This window comes from Callorhinus ursinus, unplaced genomic scaffold (genome assembly GCF_003265705.2).
Source record: "Callorhinus ursinus isolate GAN/ISIS: 27379988/994484 unplaced genomic scaffold, GSC_fseal_2.0 scaffold38, whole genome shotgun sequence".
In the NCBI taxonomy this organism is placed as follows: Eukaryota; Metazoa; Chordata; class Mammalia; order Carnivora; family Otariidae; genus Callorhinus; species Callorhinus ursinus.
Genome location: NW_027397100.1, coordinates 11,925,321 through 11,940,817, shown reverse-complemented (window position 1 = coordinate 11,940,817; position 15,497 = coordinate 11,925,321).

The window sequence follows — 15,497 nt, the reverse complement described above, 5'->3', positions numbered from 1 at the left end:
TGACTAAGAATCTAGGACACATGTGGTAGTCTCAGGTCTGCTGTGACTCACCACGTGACCTTGGCCCAGCCTCTTCCACTCCCTCTACTTTTCTTTAGTCCTATCCCCCCTGGAGAATCTGATGACCACTATGGACCTTCTTTAGAAAAGTGGATCTATGAACATGTATTCTTAATTCTGCATGCCAATTGGGAGAATTTGAGAGGATCCCTTCTCTAATGCCTATCCCTAAACCTCTTAAGATTAAAATCACCTTGGGGCTCCTGGGTGGCTCTGTCAATTAAGCTTCTGACTCTGGATTTTGGCTCCGGTCATGATCTCAGGGTTGTGAGATTGAGCCCCATGTCCAGCTCCGCACTGGGTGTGGAGCCTGCTTGGGATTCTCTCTCTCCTTCTCCCTTTGCCCCCCCCCAAAAAAGATTACAGTGACCCTGAGTTCACAATTAAAACACTGCCATCGCTCACTGGGTACCGTGGGGCTAGTTGCCCACTTTCCCCGATCTCATTTTCCCATCTGTGAAATAAGGGGGTGGGACCAGATCATCGAGGTCCTGTCTGTGAAGTTGCTGATGCCCTGTGCCTCACTCCTCGTTTCTCATCTTCCCTGGCTGCCACACTTAGGATTAGACTTGACCACCATGGCTTGGAAATTCATGACTTGCGTGGAGGTTGGGTCTGGCTATTCTCAGAAGTTCTTTTCTTTCCACCTCAAGAAGAATCTAGTGGCAACACTTGCTGCCAGCTTCCCACCCTCTTGGAGCAGTTTGTGTAGCCCCTGGGCATCATTTGGTGTGGGGGATCCAGAGTGAACATTCCTAAGCTCTTCTCATCAGTTGCCTCAGGGGCTTCTCACCCAATGTCTGAATGAGGGTAACTCACAGGTCCAACCATCCAGCTCTCTGGCAGGCCTGAAACCAGGTTCAGGGCAGTGTCTGGGGCTCCTCTGAGAAATAGCTGCTTATTCCTCTTAAATGTGGGCCCTGTGCCAGGCTGTGGGTTGCCATGTTCAATAATGCTCAGTCTCTTTCCTGCTCTTAGGAGGTTCTCAGGCTGGAGAGAAAAGTTACTATGTTAGGATTCCTTGGCTACAAGCTACAGATGACTCAGTTGACTAGTATAAACAGTAAAGTCATCTACTTATCCATTCAAAGCTTACTCAACAAACATTTACTGAGCACCTACTGTGTGCCAGGCATTGTTCAAGGCACTGTGAGTGCATGCAACAAAGTCCCTGCCCTCGAGGTGTTTACATTCTAATAAGTCTCAGGAGTAGAAATCTTGGTTTGGTAGAGGGTTGAATGGGAGTGGTGAGGGCATGGGGGGAGTCTGGGTTTGAGGCAGTGGCTCAACCATGTCCTCAAGAACTAGGATCTTTGCATCCTTCTGCTCTGCCACTCTCCATACATTAGCTTTTCCTTATTGGGCTTGGTCCCTCTTGGTCACTAGATTGCCTTTCATCACACACCCAGGATCTAGAAGCAGAAGGAGCAGCATAGCCAGAGTTTCTTTCACCTCTGCCCATGTTAACAGGAGGCAAACCTTTCCCAGGAGGCTCCACACAAACTATCCCTATATCTCATGGACCACAACTGTTGCATGGTCATTTCTTGCTGTGAAGGAGTCTGGGAAAGTGGGGACTGTACAAAAGGGTCCAATCAGGATTCTCCCCTTGGGCTGGGATGGACCTCCCTTCTCTGAGCCCATTACTATTTTTAAGAAGGAAGAAGAGGGGGGCGCCTGGGTGGCTCAGTTGGTTAAGCGACTGCCTTCGGCTCAGGTCATGATCCTGGAGTCCCGGGATCGAGTCCTGCATCGGGCTCCCTGCTCAGCGGGGAGTCTGCTCCTCCCTCTGACCCTCTTCCCTCTCGTGCTTTCTATCTCTCATTCTCTCTCTCTCTCAAATAAAATCTTAAAAAAAAAAAAAAAGCAAAAAAAATGTTTAAAAAAAAAAAAGGAAGAAGAGGGGATGGTTGCTGAGTTAGGTGGCACCAAGTTTCTACCACAGAGGCAGACAATGAAACAGACAGATACGAGATCAGCTCTATCCGTTTATTCCAAAAAGCGGATCAACCCATGATGTATTCCTCTCAAATCCTTCAATGTGCCTCCACCCTTTCCCCTTCTGTGGTTGGAAAACTAAGGTGCGTTGGACTTACCCAGGGAGCTTGTTAAAAGTTCGGTGTCCTGGGCCCCATCCCCTGAGCTGGGTGGGGATCCAAGAATTTGCATTTTAACAAACTCCTTGGATGATTCTGATGTAGTGGTACTGGGGCTACACTTTGGAACACTAAGGTGGACAGGATCAAGACCTCAGAATGTTTACATGAATCCTCCATAAGCTGGAACCTCTCCCCATGTCTCCCCCATACTGTTATGCAGAATCTCCTGTCTCCAGAGAACATGTGTTCTCTGCCTCCCAGCCGTTATGTGGGCTCCAGTTCCCTAGCCTTCCTCTCCTGAGCACAACCCGCCTCATTCCTGCAGGGATTTGCTGCTTCCTTCTCTACTTCCCATTTCGCACACTCTTGTTAGGATTCCTTACCTTCTTCCCAGACAGTGAGATCACTGCATTTCCTCACCCCCTAGATCTGCCCGGCACAGATCAGGTACTCAACGATGTTTGTGTGAAAGCATGTACATGGTCAGAGGGGAGCGTGCTGTTGATTCGGTGTGCCAGGGGGAGGTGGAATTTGAGCCTGGGCTTGAAGGAGTGGATTTTTGATGTGTGCCTGCGATGAGTGGGAGATTCTAGACCAAGGGAAGCTTGGGAGAGGAGACAAGAAGGCAGGGAGGTGAGGGCTGCCTCAGGAGGATTTGACTGGGGGACGGGCTTGCTTGCGAAGAGATTGAGGTAGAACTGGAAAGGTAGGTTGAGGCTAGACTGGGATCTCGAGCATGAGACTGAGGGGTCTACATAGTCAAGAATCAAGCAGGGAAGGAAGGGAGACAGGGACAGTAGGGGAAAGAAGGAAAAATCAGTTGCTCAGGCAATAGTTTGGGGGCCAGAGGAGGGGTAGAGATGAAGCTTTTTAGGCTGCCTCCCATTTCCCTCAGTGAAGTGAGGGGTGGCAGTTTCAGAAGCAGCCGTACCATGGGGTAAATTCCTGCGTCTTCCAAGTGGAGGCTGGACAGTGGGCTGGTGTGTGGGCAACAGCAGGCCAGGATGTAGACGGGAGCCTGGCATATAAGGTTCAGATCCTGCCTCTGTAGTGCAGGGACCGTGTGAGCCCCGGGAGGTGACTTCATTGCCTAAGCCCGGTTTCTCATCTATAATGTGCAGGCACTAAACACCTGTTTTGTTTTCTAGTGCCTCTATTACAAATGACCACAAACCAGGGGCCTTAACACAGTAGAAATCTTCTCTCACAGCTTAAGAGGCCTGAAGTCCAAAATCAGCAGGGCCACACTGCCCTCAGAGGCCCTAGGGAGGGTCTTTCCTCACCTTTTCTAGTTTCAGGTAGCTCCTAGCATTCTTTGGCTTGTAGCTCTCTCACTCCAGTCTGTGCCTGGTCTTCTTAGGGCTTTCCTATGTGTCTGTGTGTCCTTTCCTGTCTCTTATAAGGACACTTGTCATTGTTAGGGCCCACCCTAATTCAGTATGATCTCATCTTGATCCTTACTTTAATTATATCTGCATAGACCCTATTTCCAAATAAGGTCACATCGTGAGGTTCCAGGTGGACATGAATTTGGGGGGACACTATGAATAGTGTCTGCCTCGTAGAGCTGTGAGGTCACAGCCTGTAAAGCACACAGCAAGGTTTAGAGAGCTCTGTGAGGTAGAGGTGGGAAGTCCAGCTATTATGAGCCCCACTTGCTAGATGTGAAAACTGAGGCTTTAGGGAAACTCTGGGTCCCACTTGCTAGTAAGTGACAGAAGAAGCAGATGAGTTGCTTATTTTATGAAGGCCATTCAACATCTGTATTTTGGGCATCTTTATGCCAGCTCATGGTTTGGTGGAAAAATTACTTCATCATCATTGCCATGACAGGCTGGGTAGTCAATGTGGTGAAACCCTTTGAGAAGAGGGAGGGTACCTGCCCCAGGAGGGCTTCTGAGAGGAAGTACCATCTTAGCCAAGATTGAGGGGTACTGAGGAATCAGCAAGGGAAACAGTGTGAAAGACAGAAGTTAGGATAGTTTTCAGTGGCAGGTGCAAAGGCCTGGAGGCCACCCTGGGCTTCTGTGTGGGCCTGGGCTGGTCAACGACACAGAGTCAGTAGACCTTCAGCTATGTATTTATGAAGTGAGAGGCGCCTGGGTGGCTCAGTCAGTTAAGCATCCGACTCTTGATTTTAGCTCAGGTCATGATCTCAGGGTTGTGGGATGGAGCCCCATGTGGGGCTCCGCACTTAAAGCAGAGTCTGCTTGAGATTATCTCCCTCTCCCTCTGTCCCTTCCCGTGCTCACAGTTGCTCGCTCTCTCTCAAATAAATAAATATTTAAAGATTTTATTTATTAATTTGACAGAGAGAGAGAGGGAGAGCAGGAACACAAGCAGGGGGAGCGGGAGAGGGAGAAGCAGGCCTCCTGCAGAGCAGGGAGCCCAATGTGGGACTCCATCCCAGGACGCTGGGATCGTGACCTAAGCGGAAGGCAGACGCTCAACGACTGAGCCACCCAGGTGCCCCAATAAATAAAATCTTTTTAAAAAGTATTTATGAAATGAATTACAGATGGGGAAACAAAGGCACCAAGGTACTTCAAGTCCCATAGCAAATACTGGCAGAGCTGAGACATGAACTCAACTCCCCTGTCTCCCTATCCAGGTCTCTTCCTATCTGCCCCGGGTACTGGGTGCTGCAGAAACAACTTCCTTCCTCCCTGCTAAGCTGCATCCTGGCCTTGGTCAGACAACAGAGGAGTCAGGTGGAGCTGGGATAGAAGCATAGACCTTTGGGTTCCACAGCCAGGACGGCACCGATTGCGAGCTGGACTTCCATGAGGCTCTGGCTAAACTGGGCCCAAATTCCCACAGGGCAACTCCTGGGCTGAAGCGGAGGGGAAAGGTCCCCCTGTTTAGAGCAGAAATATGTTCTCTTGCCCACTAATGTTACTTGCCTGGACTTGTTGGTTTTCAATAAGAACAACAGCCTAAAAGAATGGCAAGTATTAAGGAGGTATTTACTAACAAGCACTTAATCTCCTTCATCTTACTTTATCCACCCAAGAACTATTTCAGGGTAGGACCACACATTGCCCTATTTTACAGATAAGAAAACCCAGGCTCAGGGGGATAAAGTGACTTGCTCAAGGTCACAGAACTGGGGAGCAGTAAAGCCAAAAGAATCCAACCCCCACCTTTGCCCCTTCCCCTCTTTGCCACAGCGCCGGGGGAGGAGCAGGCTCACAGAGTCTCTTCCCTGTCTCCCTCAGAAGGTACCAACTCTGAATGTGACCAAATGCTCGGGTCCAAAGAGGAGGCCACTCTCTTAGGAATCTTCCTGCTGAGAGCGAAAAGACCACAGGCAGCAGGATCTAGAATCATCCAATGTGACCTGGACTGGAGCAGTGGTGTCAGAACCATGCAGCGGAGTCAGGCTCCTTCCGCAAGGGGCTTTGGAAGGTGGGATCCCTCTGGGCCTGGTTTGCCCTCCCCACCCTGAGGCCCTACCTATTCCCCACCCCCACCCCACCCCCCCGACCATCTCACTGATACTACCTCTGTTTCCCTCTCTCCCTCCTCAGCTTGGGCGGCTATGTGGGGGACAAGCGGTTCCCTCACAGAAAAGTGTGGACAAAGATACCACGGTATGTAACGATGGCAGTTCTGCTTATCTATTACACAATAAACCACCCTGAAACTTAGTTGTGAAAAGCAACTATTTCATTATGCTCACAGATTCTGTGGTCAGAAATTTGGAAAGCGCCCAGTGGGAACCACTTGTCTCTGTTCCCTGATAACTGGGGCCTCACCTGCAAAGACCTGAAGGCTGGTGATTACTTCAATGGCTGGAATCATCCAGGGGCCTCTTCAGTACTTTGGTATTTGTGGTAGTTGCTGCTAGTTATTGGCTGGGACCTCCACTGGGACTGTCAGCAGGAGCATGTGCCCTCTCCATGTGGCTTGGGCTTCCTCACAGCACGGGAGCCTCAATGTAGTCCAAGCTTAGGGCTCTAAAAGGGATTGCCCCAGCCAGGGTGAGGAAGGTGCATTACTTTTATGACCTTGCTTTAGAAGTCATACAGAGCCACTTCAATGCATTTGACTGGTTGTGAGTGAGTTATAGACCCACCCAGGTTCAAGGGGTGGGGAATCAGACTCCATCTCTCTCTCTCTCTTTTTTTAAAGTTTCATTATTTAAGTAATCTCTACATCCCACATGAGGCTCAAAGGCACAACCTGGGTATCAAGAGTCACAGGCTCTTCCAACTGAGCTAGCCGGGCGCTCCTACATTCCACTTCTTGATGAGGGCATGGCTAGTTCTAAAAGACCATGGAGGACAGAAGGTATCACGGGGCGTGGGCCTACCTCTGGAAGATACAATCTGCCATGATAGCTAACAGAGGGTTTACTATGTGCCAGGAATTGAATTCACTCATCTTGTCTCCAACCTCACCCCATCCAGAGAATTCTTTTGAGTATATGTTATATCTATCTCTGTCTGTCTATCTTTCCTTTTCTCTATATAGTATATATAATACAAATATATACATAAATAAATTATATATATGTACCACTGTACTAATATATTGTATACATAATACATATACAACCCCTTGAGGTTTTAAAAGGCTAGGATGAGAAATAAAGGTAATCAGAAATTTCAATGTTGTCTTCCTGTATTTCAAAGGAGTTAAAGGATTTACCTTTGAAATCTGTCCCCTCTCCTTCCCATCCATTGCCACCACCTGGTCCAGGACACCATTAAATCTCAACCGAGCAACTTCAGCAGTAACTTCCATGGTCTCTCTGCCACCCACCTTGCCTCCCCAGGGCCCCAATCCTTCATAATAGCCAGAGCTAGAGTAATCTTTCTAAAGAGCTGTCAATCTCGTTTAAAAGCTCAGTGGCTTTGGGGCGCCTGGGTGGCTCAGGCCATGATCCCAGAGTCCTGGGATTGAGCCCCGCATCAGGCTCCATGCTCAGCAGAGGGTCTTCTTCTCCCTCTCCTTTTGCTGCCCCCCTGCCCCGCTTGTACTCTCTCGCACTCTCAAAATAAATAAATAAGATTTGATTGATTGATTGATTGATTGATTGATCTATCTGTGAGAGACCCAGACTAAGAGAGCACAAGCAGGGGGAGCAGCAGCAGGAGAGGGAGAAAAAGGCTCCTCATTGAGCAGGGACCCCGATGTGGGGCTCGATCCCAGGACCCTGGGATCATGACCTGGACCAAAGGCAGTTGCTTAACCCACTGAGCCATCCAGGCGCCCCAAATAAAAAATCTTAAAAAAAAAAAAAGATAAAATAAAAAATAAAACCTCAGTGGCTTCTACTGCCCTCTAAACAGAATCACAGCTTCCATCCTCCCAGCAGGATCTGGCAGGCCCCTGCCTGCTTTTCCAGCCTCCTTTGAAGGCCTGTTCTCATCCTGCGGTTGGCAGAACATCTGCATCAGAATTTCCTGGGGACTGATTCAACCTGCAGATTCCTGCATCGATCAGAATTGCTTGGGAAATGGGGCCCTGGAACTTGCATTTTAAACATGCTTCCATGGGATTCTCTTTCTCATTAAAGTCTGTGAATCCCACTTGCCTTTGAGATAATCTCTTCTAGTGCAACACCCTCATCCCCATTCTGCAGATGAGGAAACCGAGGCCTAGAAAGAATAACTTTCCCACGGCCTCAATGTTCACTGAGGGAACTGAAGAGTAAGTCAGACATCAGGGGCGGGGCGCCTGGGTGGCTCAGATGGTTAAGCGTCTGCCTTCGGCTCAGGTCATGATCCCAGGATCCTGGGATCGAGCCCCGCATCGGGCTCCCTGCTCCGCGGGAAGCCTGTTTCTCCCTCTCCCCGACTTGTGTTCCCTCCTCTCTCCCTGTGTCTCTCTGTCAAATAAATAAATACAATCTTTAAAAAAAAAAAAAAAAAAGTCAGACATCAGGGGCAAATGTGCTTGCGGAATCTCCAAGGGACATTTTCCAAACCCCTTGACCAGGGTGTGGGTTCTGCAGAACATTCTGGGGAACGCTGCCAGGGCTCCTTCCAGGTGCGGGGACAATGGGAGGCAATGTGATGCTGTGGTCCAGTGATGGAGCGCACCCCAGGCCCCTAAAGAGTATGGGACCCTCTCTGCCCGCTCCTCCCGGATTTGAGGGGCGGACGCCGCAACGCTCCCGGGAGCCTGTAGGTGGCGCCATCTCCCAGGGAGTGAGACCCCGCGCTCCTCTGGAACCGCCCGGGGAGGATAGGCTCTTCCCGGGTGGTCTGCACCCCTGGAGCGAGAGGTGAAAGGAAACGGGAGCCCGGGCGGGGACGCGGGATGTGTGTGCTTTGTATCCCCCCCCCCCACTGCCTTGAGGGGGTCCTTCGATGAGAGGCTGCAGGAGGCCATCTGACTAGATGGGAGAGGGATGGGTGGTGTGTCCCAGCTCCTTCCGGGGCCTGGGGGGTGAGAGGAGAGGTGCAGGAGAAAGGGAGAAGCCAGCTTTGAGATGGGGCCATTAGGACAACAATGGTAATAATGTCCTTATTTCCTGAGCGCCTTATTTGCTTGGGGCCGCGGAAGGGAGAGGTGCTGGGGGGTGTGCCCTCCTCCCTCATCCTGTGGGGAGGTCTCTTCCCCCAAACTCTGACAAAGGAGGGCAGCACTGTGGGTGATATCTCCCCCTTGGGTTTGCGTCCCACATGGAAAGGTGAGGGTGGGTCCCAGTCTGGGGACTTCAGTTGTTGACCTGGAGCAGGGCCCCCAAGGGAACAGACCCCCAAAGTCTGTCCTTCTGCTCTCTTCACGACCTGCCACCCCCACACCTCTGCCAGTTTCCTCTTCTAATCCTCCCAAACCGGTTTTTCCTTTTGTGAAGCTTGTGGGCCCACTGTGTAGGGCCTTCCTGCCCTGGCCCTCCGGGCTCAAGGGGCTCCCAGAATCAGCCAGCAGGTGACCCAGCAAGTCTGGGGAGGGGTGCCTGGAAACTCTATTTTTAACTGCGAAAGCGGGCAGTGGACCCACTCTGGGAAAGACAGACAAAGAACCGTCTTTAGAAAAAAAAAGACCCTGACATTTGCTGATTTCCATGGTGTAAATACTCACAGCATGGCCAATTTCAGATACCAACAGGACAACATAATTCCTCAAAATTGAACAATTGGCTCTTGGGAACTGGTACAAGCTGGCTCCAGTGGGAAAAGATCTGTTTATGACTTGGCGTGTTTAAGGAAGATCATGTCTCTGCTCTGGTCAGGGCCTGCTATGTCATTTGTGGGGGCCAGTGCAAAATGAAAATGCAGGACCCCTTGTTAAAAAAATTATTAAGAATTTCAAGACAGTGACAACAGGGTATTAAACCAAGTGGGGCCCTTCTGAGTCACAGGTCACACACCCATGAAGCTTGCTCTATCGCTGATCCAGGCCATCAACAATGCTCACTTGTCACAACCTCCTCATGGGCCTCCCTGCTGTCTCCCTGACTCCCTACAAACCATTCTCCACTCAGCAGACAGGGGGACCTTTTAATATCTAGGCTAGACATTCTCACTCCACTGCTTGCTTGTTGTCTTTAAGAGCAAGCACAAAGCCCTTCTGCCTGGCTGGCTTCCCGAACCCGTGGCTCCTCAGTTATATATCCTCATCGCTCCCCTCTGATCACTGCCTCGCTCTGCTCACTGAAGAGACTTTACATTTACTGGCACAATGTCCGTCTCTCCCTCCATACCGTAAGTTCCAGGAGGGCAACAGCCGTTGCATTCCTGTGCTCGGACCCCACTGTGTGCCTGCACGTGGTAGGCTCAGTACTTGGTGGTTGAATAAATAAATTAATTGATGAAAAGGATAGTTGGACCAAGATAGGAGTTTTCAATTTTTTGGGGTAACAGAATCATTTAGTCAAATGAGATCTTATAGGGAAGCGCATTACATGATAAAAAAATAGTTTTGGGGGCGCCTGGGTGGCTCAGTTCTTTAAACGTCTGCCTTGGGCTCAGGTCATGATCTCAGGGTCCTGGGTTCAAGCCCTGCATTGGGCTCCCTGCTCAGTGGGGAGTCCACTTCTCCCCCTACCTCTGCCTCTGCCCACAATTCATGTTCTGTCTCTCTCAAATAAATAAATAAAATCTTAAAAAAAAAAAGTTTAGGGGCACCTGGCTGGCTCAGTCTGTGCCGTGCGTGACTCTTGATCTTGGGGTTGTAAGTTCAAGCCCCACACTGGGTGTAGAGAGTACTTAAAAAAAAAAAAAGAGTAGATGTTTGGTCTGCATGGGAACCCCACATGATCATTGATTGTCTCCGCAGAACAGGGAGACTTCAATGGACCTGGTTTGGTGACAATATTGCCACTTTTTTTCTTCCTGCATTGAACTTTAGCCAGCCCCTCTTGGCTAATGTTAATGATCTAGTTTCTGTTCCCATTGGCCAGACTGAACCCTCAGCTGTCACACTGGTTATAAATCCAGATGCTGTTCCCGTAAAGAGGGGAGAGGATGTTACTGTGGCTGCCTATTCTGAGCTCCTACTGCAGACCTCCAGGAAAGGTGGGCTGGGTGTCGGTTGGGGCAGCCTGCTCTACCAGCATCCCCTTCTCTGCTTTCTCCCCTTCCCTGGCTGTGCACATTTCTCTCGGGCACCTCTCAACTCTCAGAAGGACAGTTGGGCTGAGTCACAAGGAGAGGTTATGTGTCCCTAGTGGTGAGCACAGAGGCAGGGCCATAGCCTGACATCTTGGCCTCACTTTGGACATCAAGTGACTTTCCGTGGCCAGAGGCTATATATTCTCTCTCGCTGGCCTCTAAGCTGACTTTAATGCCAGCCAGCAGTTATTAAGCACTTACTGGATACTCAGCATGCTACTAAGGGCTTTCTGGGTTTTCTTTCCATCAGTCCTCACAAAAGCCCTTAGGAGTAGCTGTTATCATGCACCCCATTTTACAGACAGGAAAGGGAGGCTCAGAGCGGGAAGTGGCTTGGCCACAGTCACACAATGGGTGACCTGGGCACATTGGGGCCACTGAGCCATACACCAGCTTGTTATGGGTGAGAGAGGAAGGAGGACTCAGGGCCTCCCTCTGCTTCTGGTGGCCTGGCTGCTCCCCAGCCGCTGGAAGGTACCCTTGCTCTCTTACCTGTGAAGTGACATGGCCAAGTGGCATTTGAAGCAGACAGACCTGAATTCAAATCCCAGCTCTACTGGTGACCAGCCGTGTGAGCCGCTGTGTGGTCTCACTCTCCCACCCGAGCAAGGGGGGAACAGATGTCCTCACCCATCTCCCCAGGTGGGAGTGGGCACGTGGAAGGAGAGGTGGCCAAGACACTTGGAACATCTCGAGCGCTCAGCGGAAAGTGGTTATGAGGGATGTTCATGATTTACTCATCCTGGGCTCATCTTAGAGCAGAGGAAAACGGGACCCTTCAGGGGCTCTCTTTCCTGTCCTTCCTCAGTGGGTCCCAGGATGGGATGTCCTGAGGGTAAACCTCACCTCAGGGCTGTCCTCCATTGTGCATCTGCCCACTCGGCTCCTGATGACGAAACGGCTGGGGCTGCAACACGAGGAGGGGGCAGTGTCCTGGGTTCTGGTCCTTGCTTTGCTGCCACGTGACACCCAGTCCCTTTCTGGGCCTCAGTTTCCCCATCTCTCCTGTGAGTCTCCTTTGGAAACTCTGAAGTGTCAGAGTAAAGAGCAAATGAAAATTTGAGTCACAGCTCTGTGTCGTCATACCCCACATAAAAGAGGGGGCATATTAATTTTCTGAGGCTGCTGCAGCAATCACCACGAATTGAGTGACTTCAGACAATAAGAATTTTTTTTTCACAGTTCAGACCAGAAGTCTGAACTCAAGATGTCAGCAGGGCCTCTTGGGGAGAGTGCTTCTTGGCCTAGTTTGCCAGCAAGCCTTGGCATTCTGTGGTGTGTAGCCTCCAATTTCTGCTCTGCCTTCATATTACCTTCTCCTCTGTGTGTGTCTTCTGTTTCTAATAAGGGCACTTGTCATCGGATTTAGGGCCCACCTGGGTAATCCAGAATGATATCATGTTAGATTCTTAATTTAATTACATCTGCAAAGATCTTTTTTTCGAAATAAGGTCCCATTCAAAGGTTCCAGGGATTTGGATGTGGACAGATCTTTTGGGGGGCCGCCATTCAACCCACTAGGGGGTTTAGCATAGTTATCACACCTCACCTCTGCTGCCCAAGAAAGGGAAGCTTGAAGCAGGATTCCTCCAAGGACCTTAGATAGCGCTGCTTGTGCTAAGCTCAAAAAGTGTGTACCCAGAGAAAAAAAACTGAGGCACAGGGAGGAAAAAACCACTGAGGGAGCCTCCCTGGCAGTCCTGAGACCCTTCCTCTTTGGGTCTTGTCTCTGTGGATGGGTGAAGCGGGACCTAAGTCCTGACTCTGGGCTGAGCCCAGGGCGAGTGGGCATCTCAGAGTCCCATTCTGGCAAAGCACTACCCAGAAATATATTTTACCCATAAATGGGCCAATTAAGAAGGCAAATGTTTTCAAACAGGAGGATTTATTGGCATAGAATGTGCCATCCCTCTGAGCGGGAGGAGTGGGTGTGCATGCAGAGCCATCTGGAGGGGAAGTGTTTATCATATTTATTTAGTTACGAGTTGCTGGTTTGGAACTGGCAGGGCTTCATTAGGTGTGAACGCGGATCCCTGGGAGGGTGCACGGATTCAGGAGGCTCTGTGAACACACAGGTGCCTTCATGCCTTTGTTTGTGCAGACACACGCGTCTTTGTGCCTGAGTGCATGTGTCCATGTGCCTGCACGTGGGTACGCACACATGTGTCTATGTGCGTTCTTTGTGTGTGGATGCACATGTGGCCTTGTATGCACCTGCATGTCTCAGATGCTTCGTGCCTTAGCTGACTCAGCTCCAACTTAAATGATGCCGATCACTCTCTCCTTAAAAGTTTCTCCCTTGGCACATCCTGTGTCACCTTCCATGTCTGATCTCTCTCTCTTTTTCTCTGTCTGGTATGTCTCTCTAGATCAGGGACCGCCAATGGGTCTTGTGAATGAGAGGAGAGGGCTGACCTGGGCTAAGCTTTTGACACAGACTTGTTTTGCATATTAAACGCAAAGAAATTGTCTTGGCATCTACAAAGATATATACTTTCCTGTTTTGCTTGATAAACAGCAACCCTGGGGTGCCTGGTGGCTCAGTAGATTAGGCCTCCCACCGAGCAGGGAGCCCGATGCGGGACTAGATCCAAAGACCCTGAGATCATGACCTGAGCTGAAGGCAGACGCTTAACCAACGGAGCCACCCAGGCGTCCTAAGTGAGCATAATTTTTAAACGTTGGCTCCAAAGCTTTTTAAGATACCATGCAGGCCAAACTGAACTTGTGTGCGGGGCAGATGAAGCCCGTGGCTGCCCATTTGCAGCCTCCCACCCACACTGTCCTAGGTGAGCCACTGTGCTCCGTGGCTTTAAGGACCAAACTGACAACTGGCAGCTGTACCTCTAAGTTGGGCCCAGGCCACTTCTGAGGCAGACCCTCTCCTCCTGGGCTCACGCCTTGTAAGCACCATGAACCCAGACGTCCACAGTACAGTGCAGCATCTTTCCGCTGACCTGTGCCTCCCGTGCGTCCCCGAGTCAGAGGCAGCCCCACCATCAGCCCTGAAGACTGGAATCTGGGCGCCATCCTTGGGTCCGCTCCTCCCCTCAGCCTCCCTGAGCATCCAATCAGTCACCCATTCCTGCTCACTTTGTCTCCATGACACATCCCTCCAGGCTTCATCTCCTCGCTAGCGCCTCCCAGTCCCTTCCCCACTCGGCAAAGTCCACTGAACTCTGTGTGACTTGACTCCTGCTCAGTCCTCCAGCCTCATCCTTCCTCTCTTCCTGCTTCAGCAATACCAAACTGCTTTTATTCTATTTATTGCCTCCTGCCTGTGCACATGCTGTTCCCTCTTCATGTAATTCCTTTCTAGGACTGCCCTCCTCCCCCAGCTAACTCCTCTTCATCCTTTGAGATCCCATGGGAAGCCCCTTCTGCAAAAAGGGTGAAAATAAATCTCACCTCATGAAGTTGTTCTCTGGATTCCATGGGACTGTGCCTCGCACAGTGCCTGGCACACACGAGGTGCTCTCTCGCCGTGCCTCCCTCTGGCTGCCTCCCCAGGCTGCCACTCCCTGCGGCAGGAGGACTGCAGAGCCTCCGTGAGCCCTGAGGGACTGGACAGCCTGGCTTCTTGGGCGGCGGAGCTCCCAGCCTTTTCCAGGCCCGGGCCCTGTGTGACGTCAGCCACAGAACTTCACCAACACGTGGATCTTTCCAATCAGCCCTTCTCCCGTTAAATAGGCATTTTTATATTTTCATTGGATGTACATTAGTCATGGAGAATTTTTACAGCCCATGTTTTAGAGCGTGGCGGTTTGGGCTGTAAAGATATAATCGGCTCTCATAGGAGACAGTTTCTCCGGCGCTAAAGTGGGGCTGGCGTGGCGGCGGTGTGATTGGAACTCTATGTGTCTGAAATGACTGTTGCCAAGTCCCCAGAGCCACAATTCAATCAACCGCTCCAAACGGGAAACTCAACAGTGAGTTTTAAAAAGAGGGGGGTGATGAAAATGAAAAAAGAAAAACATTCAAGAGGGAATTGAATTTTGGAGTCATTTGATGGAAGTTTTAAAGTTACTTAGAGTAAAATTTTTTTTTTATTTATTCATGAGAGACAGAGGGAGAGAGAGGGAAAGAGAGAGAGAGAGAAGCAGAGGGAGAAGCAGGCTCCCAAGGAGCAGGGAGCCCGATGTGGGACTCGATCCCAGGACCCCGGGATCATGACCTGAGCCGAAGGCAGACGCTTAACCATCTGAGCCACCCAGGCGCTCTGATGGAAGTTTTAAAAATGAACAGTAACAGCCCCCTCAAAATGCATCTTCTCTACCCGGCTGAAGGAGAGAGGGTTTGCTTTCTGGGATTCTGGAAGACTCTTTCGAAGTTACTTCTTTCTTCTTTTCTCTCCTTCCTTCCCTCTTTCCCTTTCTTTTTTCCCCACGAATGTTTCCTGAGCACCTACTATGTCAGGTACTGCATGAGTCACTGAGGATATAACAATGAATAAGGCAGATGGTGTCCCTGCTCTTCTGGAGTTTATACATTTTGTACACATACCAGAGGACGCATGGAACAGTTTCCTGTTGCCCCAGGAACGATGACCAAGGCCAAAGCTATAGGCAAAAGCATCAGGTACCCCACATTCTTTTTCTTTTTTAAACCCCACAGAGGTTGTCCTATGATGGGGCCCCTGAGGACTGCCGACCTGTACCCACCCAGGGGTGCAAGGCATGGCTGGGGAGCATCTTTACACACTTTCCTCTTCCTGGCCCACTTCCCCTGGAAGCTGTCTCTGCCTGCCCCCTTTCACTGCCCCCCACAC